This window comes from Myxocyprinus asiaticus, chromosome 13 (genome assembly GCF_019703515.2).
Source record: "Myxocyprinus asiaticus isolate MX2 ecotype Aquarium Trade chromosome 13, UBuf_Myxa_2, whole genome shotgun sequence".
NCBI classification, from domain to species: Eukaryota; Metazoa; Chordata; class Actinopteri; order Cypriniformes; family Catostomidae; genus Myxocyprinus; species Myxocyprinus asiaticus.
Window position 1 is genome coordinate 688,210 of NC_059356.1, and position 16,708 is coordinate 704,917.

Here is a 16,708-nt window from a genome sequence, read left to right on the forward strand (position 1 = left end):
AATCATTAAAACAATCAGCACAGCTTATCTATTTATTCAGCTCTAATAATTTATGAATGTGTTATTTTATTAATTGTTAAAGCTGAAGTTTTTTAGTGCTTATGTATGGCAAGTATTGCATCGTCAAGCATGTCTCAAGCAAGCCTCTTCAGAAAAGTAGCAGGAAAAAAACTTCAGAGTGCCGGTGACTCAGGAATGCAAGCCAGGAATGCCGTTGAGTTACCATAAAGGGGGTTTGACTGAAAACAATGTCTTTGTGTTTTCGTTCTGGGCTGTAGTCACGCAAAGCTCCAGCAACTCTTCAGTGCAGTACATATGAAAGAGATCAAGTGGCTGCAACTGACAGAAAGGTACCCCTGGATTGCACCAGACTGACACCAGAAAATGTGTTTCTGTTAAAGCAAGTGGTGGATCAGGGAATGGATTATCTTTACACTGACTCAGTTGCACTACTACTAATACCACTATTGCTTATTATTTAGCTGTCAGGTTTATGCAAACAGAGACAATCACCCACACACAACTCTGCTAGGCTTCAAACCTTCAACAGTTACGCTACCTTCAATGTTGTTGCAGAATATAAATTAAATTACTCTGAAATATAAATATAAACTTTGGTGTCTTTAAATGGTTTCGGTTTAAGTCAACGGCCTTTTTAAAAAAAAAAAGATTTGGCCTGTGTTTATAATGTATATATAAAACAGATAGTTGCGGTCCTGGATGCTGATTGGTCAAATATGGTGTTCCAGTCGTGCTAAAATACACAATATAGTAACAGCTATATTGTGAAATCAACCTGTTCTCATTCCCTAAGCATCCAATTTTGACACTTGTGCAGAAGCCGTCAGCGTCTATATGATGACGCCAAAGGTGCCCCCTTGCGGACATTGACGCGGTGAGAAACCCCATTGTTTTCAACGAGAAAACTTTGTCATCAGTTATCAATCTTTGAATTTTGTGTGCTTAACCTCAATTTTTTATGATACTTATTATATATATATATATATATATATATATATATATATATATATATATATATATTAGTTATATATTAATATATTAGTGTGTGTAAATGTTCCTGCAAGAAGGAAGCAGGAAGCGGGGAGGCAGTCCAGGTAATCAGCTTTTTATTCAGCATTTTCAGCTTCACAATCAGAGTTTTGGCTTTTCAGCTTCACAATCGACGTATACACTTTAGCTTCACAATAGATATACACTTCAGCTTCACAACTTCGTGTTTCTCTGTCACTAACTCTTTCTGTCTCTCCGGCACTCTTGGCAGCCTTTTCAAGCCTGTCTCCATCGTCACTGTAATGAGACACAGGTTTTTAACATCAGTAATCACCAGGTGATGGCCCTTACCGCTTCCTCTCTCCCCAATGACAGACACATACCCCCATTGCCCGACTCAGGCCTGGGCAACGTCCGGCCTGCTAACACCCCCCCCCATTCCTGGAGAGGAAGTCGGCCACAACCATCTGTGGCCCCGGCCTGTGGACCACCATAAATTTGAAGGGCTAAAGTGCCAGGTACCAACGAGTGATCCGCACATTGATATCCTTCATGCGGTGGAGCCACTGAAGCGGGGCATGATCCGAGTGGATGATGAAGGCCTGCCCCAGCAGGTAGTAGTGGACGGTTAGGACTACCCACTTGATGGCAAGGCACTCTTTCTCGATGTTTCTGTACTTAGTCTCTCTCAAAGAGAGCTTACGACTAATGTACAGCACGGGGTGCTCCACCCCCTCCAACACCTGCAAGAGCATGGCCCCCAACCCCCTCTCTGATGCATCCGTCTGTAAAATAAAGGGGAGAGAGAAGTTAGGAGCATGTAAAAGCGGCCCGCCACATATTGCATATTTCACTCTTGTGAAAGCCTGTTGGCACGCCTCCGTCCACTGGACCAAATCTGGCACCCCCTTTTTAGTGAGATCAGTCAAGGGGCTGGTAACATCAGAAAAATTAGGAACAAACCTTCTGTAATAGCCAGCCAGCCCCATGAACTGCCTCACCTCCTTTTTGGACTTGGGATGTGGGCAGGCCGCTATCGCTGTGGTCTTACCAATTTGGGGACGTACCTGCCCATGACCCAAGTGGAAGCCCAGATACTGTATTCCACCCGCCCAATTGCACACTTTTTCGGGTTTGCCATGAGCCCCGTCCACCTCAGTGACCTCAGGACGACTCTCAGATGCCGCATATGGCTCTGCTAATCATTATTGTATATAATGATATCATCTAAATAGGTGGCGGCATACGCAGTGTGTGGCCGGAGAATCTTATCCATGAGGTACTGGAACGTAACGGGAGCCCCGAACAAACCGAACGGAAGAGTGATGAATTGGTGTAATCCGAACCGTGTGGAAAAATCAGTTTTTTCTCGAGATAATGGAGTTAAGGGGATCTGCCAATATCCCTTAGTTAAATCCAGTGTCGAATAAAATGGAGCCGATCGAGCAGTTTGTCAATTCAGGGCATTAGGTACGTGTCAAATTTAGACACCGCTTTGACTTTCAACACAGAACCGGACTGACTCGTCACACTTAGGTACAAGAACGACCGGGCTGGCCCAATTGCTGTGCAATTCTTCTATTACCCCCATCTCGAGCATTGCCTCTAATTCGTTCCAAATCACTTTTTTCTTATGTTCGGGCAAGTGGTACGGCCGACTCCCGGTGGGGTCTCGATATGGTGTTTTATGAGGTTAGTACGACCGGGAAGAGGAGAGAACACGTCCACAAACTCGTTTTGCAATTTGGCCACCTCCGTGAGATGGGACAGTGAGATGTGGTCACCACAAGGGTGAATGGATTGGCTTTGAACTTCACCTCCGGACCGAGCTCCACCCTCTCTGGAACTACCGTCGCCATGGACACGGGACCACCTCTCTCCATAATTTAAGGAGGTTGAGGTGGTAAATTTGACGTTCTCCGCCTCTATCCGTTCACTTAACCTCATAATCGAGATCCCCGACTCGCTGTGTAACCTCAAAGGGTCCTTGCCACTTGGTGAGTCATTTCGAGCTCGATGTGAGGAGTAATACAAGTACTTTGTCTCCCGGTACAGCCGGCATTGTGTCTCTTGAGCTTGGAGCAAATTTAGTTGTGACAACCGACCCAGTGTGTGTAGCTTTGCTCGAAGATCAAGGACATATTGAATTTCATTCTTGCTTTGGGAAGTTCCTTCCTCCCACGCCTCCCGTATGACGTCAAGCACCCCGTGGGGCCGGCGTCCATACAGGAGCTCAAAGGGGGAAAACCCTGTGTAGGCTTGCGGGACCTCCCTGACTGCAAATAATAGGGGTTCCAGCCATTTGTCCCATTTCCTAGCATCCTCGTGCACAAACTTGCGAATCATACTTTTCAGGGTTTCATTAAATCGTTCCACCAGCCCGTCAGTTTGTGGGTGATAAACGCTGGTGCGAATCGATTTAATCCCCAGCAATTCGTAAAGTTCATGTAGTGTTCATGGCATAAACGTTGTGCCTTGGTCGGTGAGGATTTCTTTCGGAATCCCCACCCGGGAGATAATTTTGAAGAGCGCCTCCACAACACTGCGTGCTGAGATGTTGCATAAAGGCACTGCTTCCGGATATCACGTTGCATAATCCACCAGGACTAATACAAAGTGGTATCTGCGTGCTGACTGTTCTAATGGCCCGACGAGGTCCATACCAATTCTTTCGAAGGGGGCCTCAATTAACAGTAATGGGCGCAATGACGCTTTTGGGGTGGCTGGTGGTTTCACCAACTGACATTTGCGGCATGCCGCACACCATCTGCGTACATCCCCATCAATGCCCGGCCAATAAAAGCGGGCCATTACACGGTGCAGAGTTCATTCTTGTCCTAAGTGACCCTCCATAGGATTGTGGTGAGCCGCCTGGAAAAGTGTTTCCCGATGGCTCCTTGGGACTAATAACTGGGTTGTATTTTCATGGGTTTGAGTGTCCTGCATCACTCAATACAACCGGTCCCTAATAATTGAAAAGTACGGATATGTGAGGTCGACGTCTGGCTGGAGCTGCTGGCCATCGATTATTCTCACTTGGTCAAAGCCGTGCCTAAGGGTTTCGTCACGCGACTGCTCTAGAGAGAAATCCCCCTCCGGGAACTCCCTAAGGATGGGAATGCAAGAGGATTCCCCTCCTGTGTCATTCTGATGCTGAGCAGACGCGGACGGCCCCGGCTCCGCCAACCCAGCCATTGCGCCACACAACACACACTGAGATTTTGGTTTGCAGGGCCCATCCACACATTGGTTCCCAGAATCAGTGGATGGGTGAGGCGGGAGTTAACCGCGGCCTCCACTCTATGCTTTACTCCCTGAAATTGAATAACGGTAGTCACTACCGGATATTTGTGAACATCCCCATGCACACACCTCACCATCGCCTTGTGTTTTGTACTCAAAGCCCCGTCATGAACCAAGCCATGGTGGATCGAGGTTTGATTACAGCCTGAATCCACCAGGGCTTTGTAGGTATGCCCCTTAATTTTTACCAGTATACGGTACGTCTCTGCTCGATTGGGGACAGTCTGTGGCATGTCGGGTACCCGGATCCATGTCTCCGCCTCCCTTCCTACACTGGCTTCGGACGTGTCTTGGTTCCCTGCAACTCTGGCAGACCGGCCCAGACTTCCCGGCTGCACTCGTGGCAACAGAGACATCAGCCTGGGAAAGACAATGGAGAGGGGTAGGGGAGGGAGCCGGCATGTAGTGCAGCCCACGAAGGTGGGGTGCTGGTTTAGGTGGCATCACTCCCTGTTTCCGGTGAGCGGATATAGGGCGAGAGGGAGGAGAGGGAGGTGCAAGTGGAGGAGGAGGAGAAGCAAGAGAGAGAGAAAGAGAGAGATCTGGACTGCTCGCCGGCTTCCGGGTAGGCCGCCATGTGGGCTTCGTCCAACTGGATGGCGTCGTCCACCGACGTGGGGTGATGGCACTGGACCCACTCTGCGGTTCTTCTGGGCAGGCGAACGGTTAGCTGCTCCAGTGCCATCCGCTCGATGACATCTTCCACGCCAGGGGCCTTCCCTTGGTGCGGCCAACCCATTGCAGGACAGTGGTTTTCAGCTTCACGTAGTCCAGGTGGTCTTCAGGTGGTAGATGCTGCGCTGTGAGCTGGGCCTCCCTGGAAGCAAGTGGAGGGCCCACTGGGCTTGCGGCCAGCCGGAGGCAGTGGCTGACTGCTCAAAGATGCCCACAAATGCCTCCGGTTCATCCTGGGGTCCCATCTTGGAGAGTAGGATGTGCGGCTGCTTCGCTGCCTCCAGGGCCACGGCGGAGGATCCGCCTGGAGCCAGCCAGCTCTGGAAGGCTTGCCGATGTGTACAGACAGATTAAAAAGACAGATAAACAACAGATTAAATATTAACCACTGTGAATAAATGTCGCTGATTTCAAATGAAATGAAAATCATACCCCCGACATATGTCACGATGACAAAATTGTACCCCAACGTGTAATTAAATGATGCTAAAATTGTAATGCCCATCGCGTCAGTAAGTTGACATCAAAGGTTTCTCTTTGAAAAGAATGCACTTGCCTGATGCTTTGTAAAACTGCATTTGGCGTCTGTAGATTGATGCGCTGGGCTCCTGTACAAGTGTCAGTCTTTGACGCATTGGGAGTGAGAACGTGTTGTGTAAAACACACGTTCACCACATCTTCAAGATCAGGGGTTTTCAAAGTCTTACACAGCGAGCACAGAGATCAGCGAGCATCAGACTCTCATTCATACAATGTGAATCAAACCATGAATTATCCTGCAGCAAAGTCCCATTTTAAGGCAAGTCATTCGACTTGGTTTTTTTTGCTGTCTGGACAGCGATCGTTCTCGCCGGGTCCCAGTGTGGCTGCACACCCAGCACTGCCTGTTGTTATGCCACTGGGTGCTGCTAATGCCATGCACATTCTCAAGTTAACTGAGTTATTGTATTTATTTATTTTTAGTTTTTACTTGATTAATGTTATTTTTCTTTTGGGAGAAATTTTGGATGGAAGTGAAAAAAGGACTTTCAAATAGCTAATTAATAATGCAAAAGAATAGTCTTCAAATAGTCTTCAAATGAAATATTCATTCATTTTCTGTTATAGCGTAATTTCCTGTACAGCTGCTTTGAAACAACACCTGTTGTGAAAGCGCTATGCAAATAAATTTGAATTGACTTGAAATACTTTTGTCAGTTATGTCAATTATTCGATTCTTATTGAACATGAATTATCAGTATTATCTGAATAAACAGTATGTGACATTAATATCCTGATCCTTAATCCAGTCCTGATTTTATCATTTCATGAGATGTGTAAAGTGAAAGCGTGTCTGGAACTGAGCGAGGAAGAACATTAATAAAACGATGATTCACTGTCTGTTGTGACGACAGCAGATGTAATCTTACTCACACACTGGCGTTCACACGCGATGCTCACATTCACAACACACACACACACACACACACACACACACACACATGCTCACAAAACATCATTGCATTTCAGATGCTGTTCATTTACAACATATTTCATTCATATGAAATACTATATTTATGAGGAATTTGTTTTGTTTTTTTGCTGACATGCACACAACATAATGTATACAAAACAACATAATATATAACCCATACATAGAAATATACTCAGTACACACAACACAAAGAACAACACAAACATGTAAGTCCTTCTGTGCATCTTTGTCAAACATAACATTAAAAATGTTAAATGTATTTATTGTAATAGACTGTAGGCCAGAAGTGCCCAAACCTTGTCCTACGAAGGGCCAAAAATCAACCTTGATTGAGGGCCATTGGCTGAAAATAATTGTTGCATTATATAAAACTGTGCTATATTAAAATATGAAAGTTGCCCTGGTTCCTCTCTTTTATGATTTCATAAAGTATATATAAGGTCATCACGGGCCAACTTTGGGGCAGGGGTCCTGGTTTGGACATCTCTGCTGTAGGCCTATCGCTTGTCAGTTGTTGCTCATCACTTGTGTACATGTTTATTCATTGTATTGTGTGTTTTATATGTTGTATATTGTTTATGTTGTTATTTGTCCTATCTGTATTGTCGGCGTCACTGGAGCGAGCATGTGAGCACCTTCTCAAACCTGGTGAAACTATATTTCTCTGTATACAGTACTTTACAAAAAAGTACAATGGTACCACCACGATTTGGTAAACTAAACACAAAGCGGTGTGAGAGACTAGACTACATTACCCATGGTTCAGGGTTCAGTGTTGTGGGTGTGTGTGTGTGTGTGTGTGTGTGTGTGTGTGTATATATGTGTATGTGTGTCATGTGACGATGATAATGCTTGTGCGTGAGTAAGCTGAGCGCAGCAGTCTGCCGCTGATACTCAAACTGTGTTGCATTCTCACGGCGTGTCTGTGTGTGTTACTGTCTTTGACGATACAGTAGCTACACATACCTGGGCTCATCTACGTCTCCCAGTTTTACATCAAAAATCATTCACGAGTGCGAGGATTTTCATTCCCGGATATTTGGATATTTGGATGGATATTTTATAAGGAGACGTTTGTTAACTGGACACGTGGGGAATAAAGTGGATTTGTTTCTGGATTCGTGTGGAAATAGATTCGCTTAAGATTCGGTGTGTTTAATGCTTTCTGAATATAATTAAATGATCGATCTTTGGGATACTGCTCACCGAAGACACAGACTTGTGGGACAATTTAACCTGTGGAATAAACTCACTTTAAAAGGATAAAGGATTGCCAGGAACACAAGAATCATCATGACTGGTAAAGTTCGTTTTCCTATATATCCGCAGTATGTTCAAATAAGTTATTTTAAATATTGCGTTCATTGGTTCAAATGTATTTACTGAATTAATTTAATATCTATATAATTGTATTTCAATGCACATAAATGGATCTATACATCATTAAATAATGTTCACGAGTTGCTTTTGAAAGTGGTCATAACGTTTTGAAGTAGTTCTGTGTGTGTGGGTGATTCACCTGTTTGCCTCTACCGTTATTCAGTTATTATGACTTCATGAGTTATTCTCATTTATTTGAACAGTAATCTATATTTGATGTGTTTGTATAAAAGCTTATAGTGTTTGGTTTAGTGGAAAAGTGTTTCATGTGGTTTTATAGATGTGTTATAACACATAAAGGTGCTGTCTTGATGTTTGTAGAACAAGGCTAGAGCTAGACTGCTGATGTGCAAATATTAGTCCGGTTAGAGGATTATTTACAGTGGTGGCAATCACAATATTTAGATCTTTCTTTTTTAAGTTTTAAGGACAAAACAAAGATGCCCTCTTGCAAAAAAAAAAAAAAAAAAAAAAAAAAAAAAAATTTCTTTAAAGAATACCATGGTTTTAATATATCTGTGTATGTCCACAGAACCTGATATTGTCATGCTACTTTTCAGAACATTTTGTTATTATTTGCATTTATGCAAGCCCTCCGCGTTGTGTGAACACAAACAAATGTAATATACTGAATCTTATATTCTCATACTTCCCTCCTTCAAGTTTCGGTGTTGTTAGTAGTTTTAATCTGACGGATGGACCATCCGACCATAGGTATCAGTGTTCCGTAATACAAACTGATGCTACTGAATCTGCTGTTAGGGATATCCTCTATTAGGTCCTGTTACACTCTGGTAGATTATGTCAGGGGCCTGATTTCTAAAATGTGACCTGCAGCATCTAGCATGTGCAGTACCGCTTCTCCCTATACTCATATTAGGCAGTCTGCGTAGGGCAACATCTTACCCTAGGGGGCACCAGAAACTCCACCGGCTGCCCTTACTCGCACGTTATACGTTATTGAAGGACCCGGTAGCAGATGCGGAACACAGACTATCGCCATGCGATCGGCCCGCGCCTCGCAACTTTCGCATCATGCCACACAACTGTCCCCCCCACCATGTGTCAGATGTTATAGCTATGTTCATTCTTTCACCTGGGGTTCTGTCTGCAAGCCTAAGCTGGTTAGCTGGTCTCCTGGTCAGGCTGTGCTATTGGCTGGTTTTTAAGATGTTTTGGGGATATTTCAGCTGGTCAAGCTGGGAGACCAGCTTGCCACCCAGCTAAACTAGCTGAGCACCAGCTTGGCCAGGCTGGGAGACCAACAAACCAAATCTGATTAAGCTGTTTTTTTCTCTGTTTCATAACTCCATCATAAAAAAAATCCATATTTTGCAGCAGGAGCAGAAGTATGTGTGTGGTTGGGGGACTTTAGAATGGACAGTGGGTGCATTTAGGTTTTTAGAGGAAGGAGATGTGAATGGATGTGTTTTAAAGCAGCTCTCTCTCCACCCGCCCCTCTTCCCATGCAGAATTCCTTCTATTGTTGAGCCATGGACAGAGATCCACTAATACCCCCTCACAGCGTCCCCCGCTCTCAAACAGATCTGCTCCAAACAAGACCCTCTTTCTCCTCTGGAGAGGGACCCTACGTCCAACAGCAAGTTACTCTTATGACAGCATTGACAATGGGATACTCGCTGCATAAAAGAGGCTTAAGTGTCAAATTAAGTTGAAAAGAGCCCCCGATGCAATACCTTTCTATGCCTTTGTCACGACTGGCTCAAAAGCCGGGACAAGCAGGGAGACCGCACGTTGGTTATATGCTTAAAAAATAAGTTTATTAAAGAAAATATTTACAGAAAATAAAATGTTAACAAAAGAAACAAGAACCAAAAGAACACAAATTTTAATGGGAGAGAGGAGAGAGTGAAGTCTGGGATAGAGCGCTTAAATGCCATGCATCAATCACATGCACAGGTGTGACCCATCACCATTAACATTTCAAATGACTCCACTGCTGAGCTGCAAAAAAGAGAAAGCACAGGAGAAAAACAAACAAACAAATAATATGGCCCAGAAAGGAGATCCAACTAAACATTAAATAAAATAATAATAAAAAAAAATATCTGTCCACCCTGCATCATCCCACCAATCAATCCACCACATAACTCCAGTCTACAGCAACCACAGGCCCTATGGAAGCAAATTAAGAAAATCAAGGGGTAGGGTAGTGAACAGAAGAAACAAACAAATATGAAACAAAGAAACAAACAAACAAAAAACTTTAGGGCAGAGGAGCTCTAGATAAGGCATCTGCCAACACATTGTCAGAGCCCTTAATATGTCGACTGTCCAGTGCATAAGACTGCAAATATAACCTCCATCGTATATGGCGCTGATTTGGACTCCGCAATTAATGCAAATATGTGAGTGGGTTATAATCAGAAAATGCCACCAGTGGAACCACAACGGATCCCACATAAACCTTAATGTTACAGAGCCCAAATCAAAGCCAATACCGCCTCCTCAATACCTGAATAATTCTTCTGAAAAATAACTTGTAGGATGGTCAGTACCTTCATGTCCACCTGTAACAGTTCAGCCCCTACACCCACGTTACTGGCATCCAGAACTGGGACAGAGTTGAGAAGTAATTTAACCTCCTCAAAAGCTTGTTGACAGATGGCCTTCCAAATAAACTCTGCCTTATAGCCTTGAGCAGGTCAGTCAAAGGGGCCACTACAGTATAATAGTTCCTACAGAATAGGGTTGTGCTGATAGACGATGATCTCTGGGATCGACGATGGTCAGAGTGATCACCAATAGATGATGCCTTTGACGATGTCAAGACGATATTTGGCTCGTTTTCCCATTAATGTATTAAATTATTATTAGGGGCCAAGCACCGAAGGTGCTTTGGTCCCTATTGTAATCGTTAGTGTTCTTTTTAGGGGCCAAGCACTGAAAGTGCATAGGCACCTATTGTATATAAAAGAATAAAAAGAACACTAACGGTAGTGTTCTTTTTATTCTTCTTCTTCTTCCGCCATTGAGTCTATGGCAGCCCATAGAACCGTATGCGCGAAAGTTGTGAAATTTGGCACACATATAGAAGGTATTCTGAACATTAACTGGAGCAAATTTGGAGTCTCTATCTCAAACCCTGTAGCGCCACCAACTACCAAAAATTTCACACATGCTTATGCTAAAAACTTTTGAGCCATAAGTGCTAGAATCAAAATTATTTTTTCCTCTGATTCCTTTGTTTGAGACGAATCGATTGTATATCAACATTTTTCGTCATAAAAATGTTTCCGCCATTTTGAATATTTTGAAAAACCATTTGTCCGATTTGCACGAAAATTGAATCAGATCATCTTCAGACAAGGCTGACAAATGGAATTCAAGCTGATTAGTCAAACGGTTCTCAAATAACATGCAAACAAATTTGACATATAGCACGCCAAATTGGACTCAAAATGTCTCTGCAACACTTTAGCGTATTCACACCAAACTTGGTGTGTGTTATGACAACTATGACATTTACATTTACATTTATGCATTTGGCAGACGCTTTTATCCAAAGCGACTTACAGTGCCCTGATTACAGGGACAATCCCCCTGGAGCAACCTGGAGTTAAGTGCCTTGCTCAAGGACACAATGGTGGTGGCTGTGGGGATTGAACCAACAACCTTCTGATTATCAGTTATGTGCTTTAGCCCACTACGTCACCACCACTCCATATGAATGAACTGAATCATTTAGTTAGAAAGTTAAAGAGCAATTTGACCGATTCATGAAAAAATCATTAAGACTGGTTTTGTGAGCTGAATCCAGCTCACAAAACCAGTTCAGTGCTTTAGTACACTACACCACCACCACTATGACCTGAGGGTACCTGCACAGTTTCGGCATAGCGCCATCTAGTGGTCACGAGATATGAAAAATGCATATTTTTGCTTATAACTTCTGAACAGTTTCACCTAAAATCACAAATCTGGTCTTGTTAGATTCTGTGCAGGATGTCGAGCTGAATGATAAAAAAATGTTCCTATGTCGTTCCTATTTTGGGTGTTGCCCATTTTGAAATTTGTTGTAAAATGCTTTATTTTTCAAATGCATTGACATATCATTACAAAACTCATGTGTCATTGGCACAATGCCCTGAAGGTACTCAAAAAGTTTTGGGACAGTGCCACCTTCTGGTCAAAAGTTATACCAACATTTCATAAAATGCTAATAACTTTTGATTACCTTGACCACACCATATCAATTTGGTGATCTTTTATGTCCCATTGCAATGGATAATATTCATGTTTTTTCAACTATTTTGCCTAAAAATCATGACCAGATTGCTTTATTTATTTTTTGCCATTGTTGTGCCTAATAATGGTTGATGTGCTTGGCCCCTAAATTGCTGCTTGCAGCTATATTTAAGTACCAAGCACCGAAGACGCGTAGGCAAATATTGTGTTTGTTAGTGTTCTTTTTGGGGGTCAAGCCCCGAAGGGGCGAAAGACCCCTATTATTTTCGTTAGTTTTCTTATTATTAAGGGTCAAGCCCCGAAGGGTCTAAAGACCCCTATTGTTTTCGTTAGTTTTATTATTATTATTATTATTATTATTATTAGGGGTCAAGCCCCGAAGGGGTGAAAGACCCCTATTGTTTTCGTTAGTTTTCTTTTTATTATTATTCTTATTCCACTATTGAGTCTATGGCAGCCCATAGAACCGCTTGCGGGAAAGTTATGAAATTTGGCACACAGATAGAAGACAGTCTAACAAAAAATGATTCACAGAATTTTGATAAACCGTACTGTTTTCGAATGGCGCTTCAACGAATTCGACGAAGAACGCACAAAATTGCACTTGAGGCTGTATCTCCGCAACGCTTTGAGGGATTGGGACGAAACCAGCGTTTTGTTGCACTGCCCCCTACTGGTCACGAGATATGAAAAAAGCACATTTTTGCTTATAACTTCTGAACAATTTCTCAATTCATCAAATTGGTCTCATTAGATTCAGTGGGGTATAGCGAGTCCAACGATATGAGAAATTCCTATGTGGGCCATTTTGGACGTCGCCATTTTGAATTTAATCATAAAATGCTGTATTTTACGAATGACTTGACGTATCATTACGAAACTCGGTATGTGTCTTTGGCACCATACTCTGAAGGGACTCAAAAAGTTTAGGGACAGCGCCACCTTGTGGTCAAAAATTATAATGCTATTTCTAAAAATGCTAATAGCTATTGACTCCTTTTGCCTACTGTCATGAGACTGGTCTTGATAGATGCCGAGAACAATGATACAATTATGTCATGATCGAGCAAACTTCCTGTCCACCATTTTTAAATGTTTTGAAAACCTACTTTTTCGAACTCCTCCTAGACTGTTTGTCCGATTTGCACGAAAATTGGCCTGCATCATCTAGAGGCACTCACGACAAAAAGTTATTCACAGAATTTTGATAAACCATACCGTTTTCGAATGACGCTTCAATGAATTCGACGAAGAGCACGCCAAAATGGACGTGAGGGTATATCTCCGTAACGCTTTAGCGTATTCATACCAAGCTTCTTATTTGTCATAGGCACCATGACTCGAGGGTGCCTGATGAGTTTCGGAACAGTGCCGCCTACGGGTCATGAGATATGAAAAAAGCACATTTTTGCTTATAACTTCTGAACAGTTTGTCATAAAATCACCAAATTGGTCTCATTAGATTCAGTGGGGTATAGCGAGTACAACGATATGAAAAACTCCTATGTCGGAGCAAACTTACTGTCTGCCATTTTTAAATGTTTTGAAAATCTACTTTTTTGAACTCCTAAACTGTTTGTCCGATTTCCACGAAAATTGGCCTACATCATCTAGAGGCACTCACAACAAAATGTTATTCACAGAATTTTGATAAACTATACCATTTTCAATGGCGCTTCAACAAATTCGATGAAGAACGTGCAAAGTTGAACTTGAGGCTGTATCTCTGCAATGCTTTGAGGGATTGGGACGAAACTTGGTACATGTCATCACCATTAGGCCCTGAGGTTACCTGCAGCATTTTGGTGCACTGCCCCCTACTGGTCAGGAGATAGAAAAATTTCTGTTTTGGCTTATAACTCTTGAACGCTTTCCTGCATGATAACCATCATACCCAGATACTACCTGAGCAGTTTCAGAACAACTGAAAAAATTCTAAGAATTAGCTATTTTTAGTTATTTTGTAAAATAAATGGGTTTTTTATGATTGAAAGTTTACTTTTTCTAACTCCTCATACACTGTTCATTGGACTCTAACCAAAAACATGTCACAAAGCTTCTTTTGCTGCTCTTGGTGCTGATAATTGTCTTGACCCCGGTATCGCTGCTTGCAGCTATATTTATTCTTATTCTTATTCTGTATACGTTTCCTATGGCAGACCATAGAACCGTTTACGGGAAAGTTATGGAATTTTGCACACAGGTAGAGGACAGTCTGAAGTGCTACCATAGCAAATGTGGAGTCTTTATCTCAAACTGTCTAGCGCCACCAACAGTTCAAATTTTCACTCATGTTTATGCTAATAACTTTTGAACTGTAAGTCCTAGAGACAAAATTATTTTGCCGCTTTGACGGATTGTGACAAAACTTGGTATGTGTCATAGCCATCATGCCCTCAGGTGACCTGCAGCGTTTCGACACAGTGCCCCCTACGGGTCAGGAGATATAAAAAAACTAATTTTGCTTATAACTTCTGAACAGTTTGAAATTGGACTCTTTAGATTCTATGTGGCATACCATGTCGAATGATACCAATTTTGCCTATGTTGGCCATTTTGAATTTTGTTGTAAAATGCCGTATTTTATATTGGCGTATCATTACAAAACTCTGTATGTGTCATCGGCACAATGCCCTGAAGGTGCTCAACAAGTTTCAGGACAGTGCTTGCTTGTGGTCAAAAAATATAACGAAATATATAAAAATGCTAATAACTTTTTATAATTTTAGCCTATTGTTATGACTCTGGTTTTGATAGATTCCTTGGGTCAAGCCAAGTTTAACGATACCACATTTGTCATGGTCGGCCAAACTCCCTTTCGGCCATTATTAATTTACTTGAAAACCTACTTTTTTTTAACTCCTCCCACAGCGATAAATGAATTTTCACCAAATTTTTCTCCGATCAGCTTCAGGCCATGCTTATCAAAAGTTTTTGTGAGCATGCAGTCTAAACTGAATGTAACAAAAAAAAAAAAAAAAAAAAAAACGTAACACCAAATACTACCAAAAAACACTTCTTTCTTGTTGTCATTTTCATTCATTCCACTAAATTTACTCACAAACTTGCATGTTGATTCAGTCTGATAAATCATTCAACTAAATGAATGGAATCACTCAGGGCTGTGTTAACCAAAAGCATTGTTAGCCCAAGGGTGTTTTGGGCCCTGGAGAAGTTTTGACATGCCTTGACATTTGTGCTTTTTTCAGTTGCTTAAAAACATATTAATGGCTAAAGTCTGATAACACTGTATTCAGCACAAACGGGGCTACAATAATATGTGAGCAACATGTATGTACATGTTTGTATTTTTGAGAAAATAACATTTATGCATGGTTTTTGAAAAAATAAACATTTTAACTCAATGAAATAAGGCCATATAACATATACTAAATATTTGTTCACAAGACTTTCGAGAACTGGATCTTGTAGCCTAGAGTTTTTGCTATAAAATGATGTGAAAATCATCCTGATCACTCATTCATACAAAACAATATAGTCATTTAACTTTTGTAAGACACTTTTAGTGTTAGAAAGGCCATATGCGAGGAGGCATGGATGATCATGAATATTGATGTCATTCACACCTGAGGAGACAAAGACCCCTCCGCTGAGAGAGAATGAATGTTTGTAGCTTATTCACAAAATCAAGTTTAAGTTAAAAGAAGTCATCTGACTATACATTTTCTTTACATAAAGACTTTACTTTAGACCTACACTACCATTTAAAAGTTTTAGATCTATAAGATTTTTTAATGTTTTTAAAAGAAGTCTCTTCTGCTCACCAAGGCTGCATTTATTTGATCCAAAATACAGCAAAAACAGTGATATTGTGAAATATTTTTTACAATTTAAAATAACTTTTCTATTTGAATATACTGTCAAATGCAATTTATTCCTTTGATCAAAGCTGAATTTTCAGCATCATTACTGCAGTCTTCAGTGTCACATGATCCTTCAGAAATCATTCTAATATGCTGATTTTCTAATATGGGCATATTTACAGCACATTTTACACATTTACACCCGAACAGATATTTGCAAGCACAAGCTTTGTTGATGATAATGAGGCAGCATAAACACTAGTTAAAATATAATCTAAACATTCATATTATTTTTATATCATATTACATGTCATATTGATATCATACAGCATACAATTTAAATACCTGCTTTAGCCGAAACACCATTTAAATGTAAATAAAACTTGCCTATTAGGACATATTTCAAATTTCAATATTCTGAATCCTGGCTGGCAAGTCTGGAAATAGTCCAACTAGTAAAATATGTACATGTTTATATAAAATAGCATGTCAACTAATGTAAGTAAAACTAAATGACTTACTCATCCGAAATTGTATCCTCGGCTGGATCAAGATGCTCTTCAAAATGCAAACGTTCCTCGTCGGAGTCCCACTCTTCTTCTGAGGAAAATGTGAACTCTTCGTCAATATCCAGGACCATCTGTAGAGCTTCCTCACCTGTGTAGCGTGCCATCTTCCAAACGTGCAGGAAAGTGAATGAATCTGATGATGAACTTGATGTTTTTTAAGGCATTGTTGGGGGCGTTTACCATTTGCATTGATCACCTCAGCACATTACCATATGAATAGCGCACTCTGCTGGTGGGTGGGATCTCATTAGAGATAATGAGCT

At 41.6% G+C, this 16,708-nt stretch overlaps 1 long non-coding RNA gene across 5 annotated transcripts in view; it reads left to right on the forward strand.

Annotated features, from left to right (window-relative positions):
* Nucleotides 1–7,322: 7,322 nt before the first annotated feature.
* Nucleotides 7,323–16,708, forward strand: part of LOC127450435 (uncharacterized) — a 176,523-nt gene continuing 167,137 nt past the window's right edge. For all 5 annotated transcript variants that reach the window (XR_007898982.1, XR_007898984.1, XR_007898985.1 and 2 more), the window contains exon 1: nt 7,323–7,763. This is a non-coding gene — a long non-coding RNA (uncharacterized LOC127450435). The remainder of the gene's footprint in view (nt 7,764–16,708) is intronic.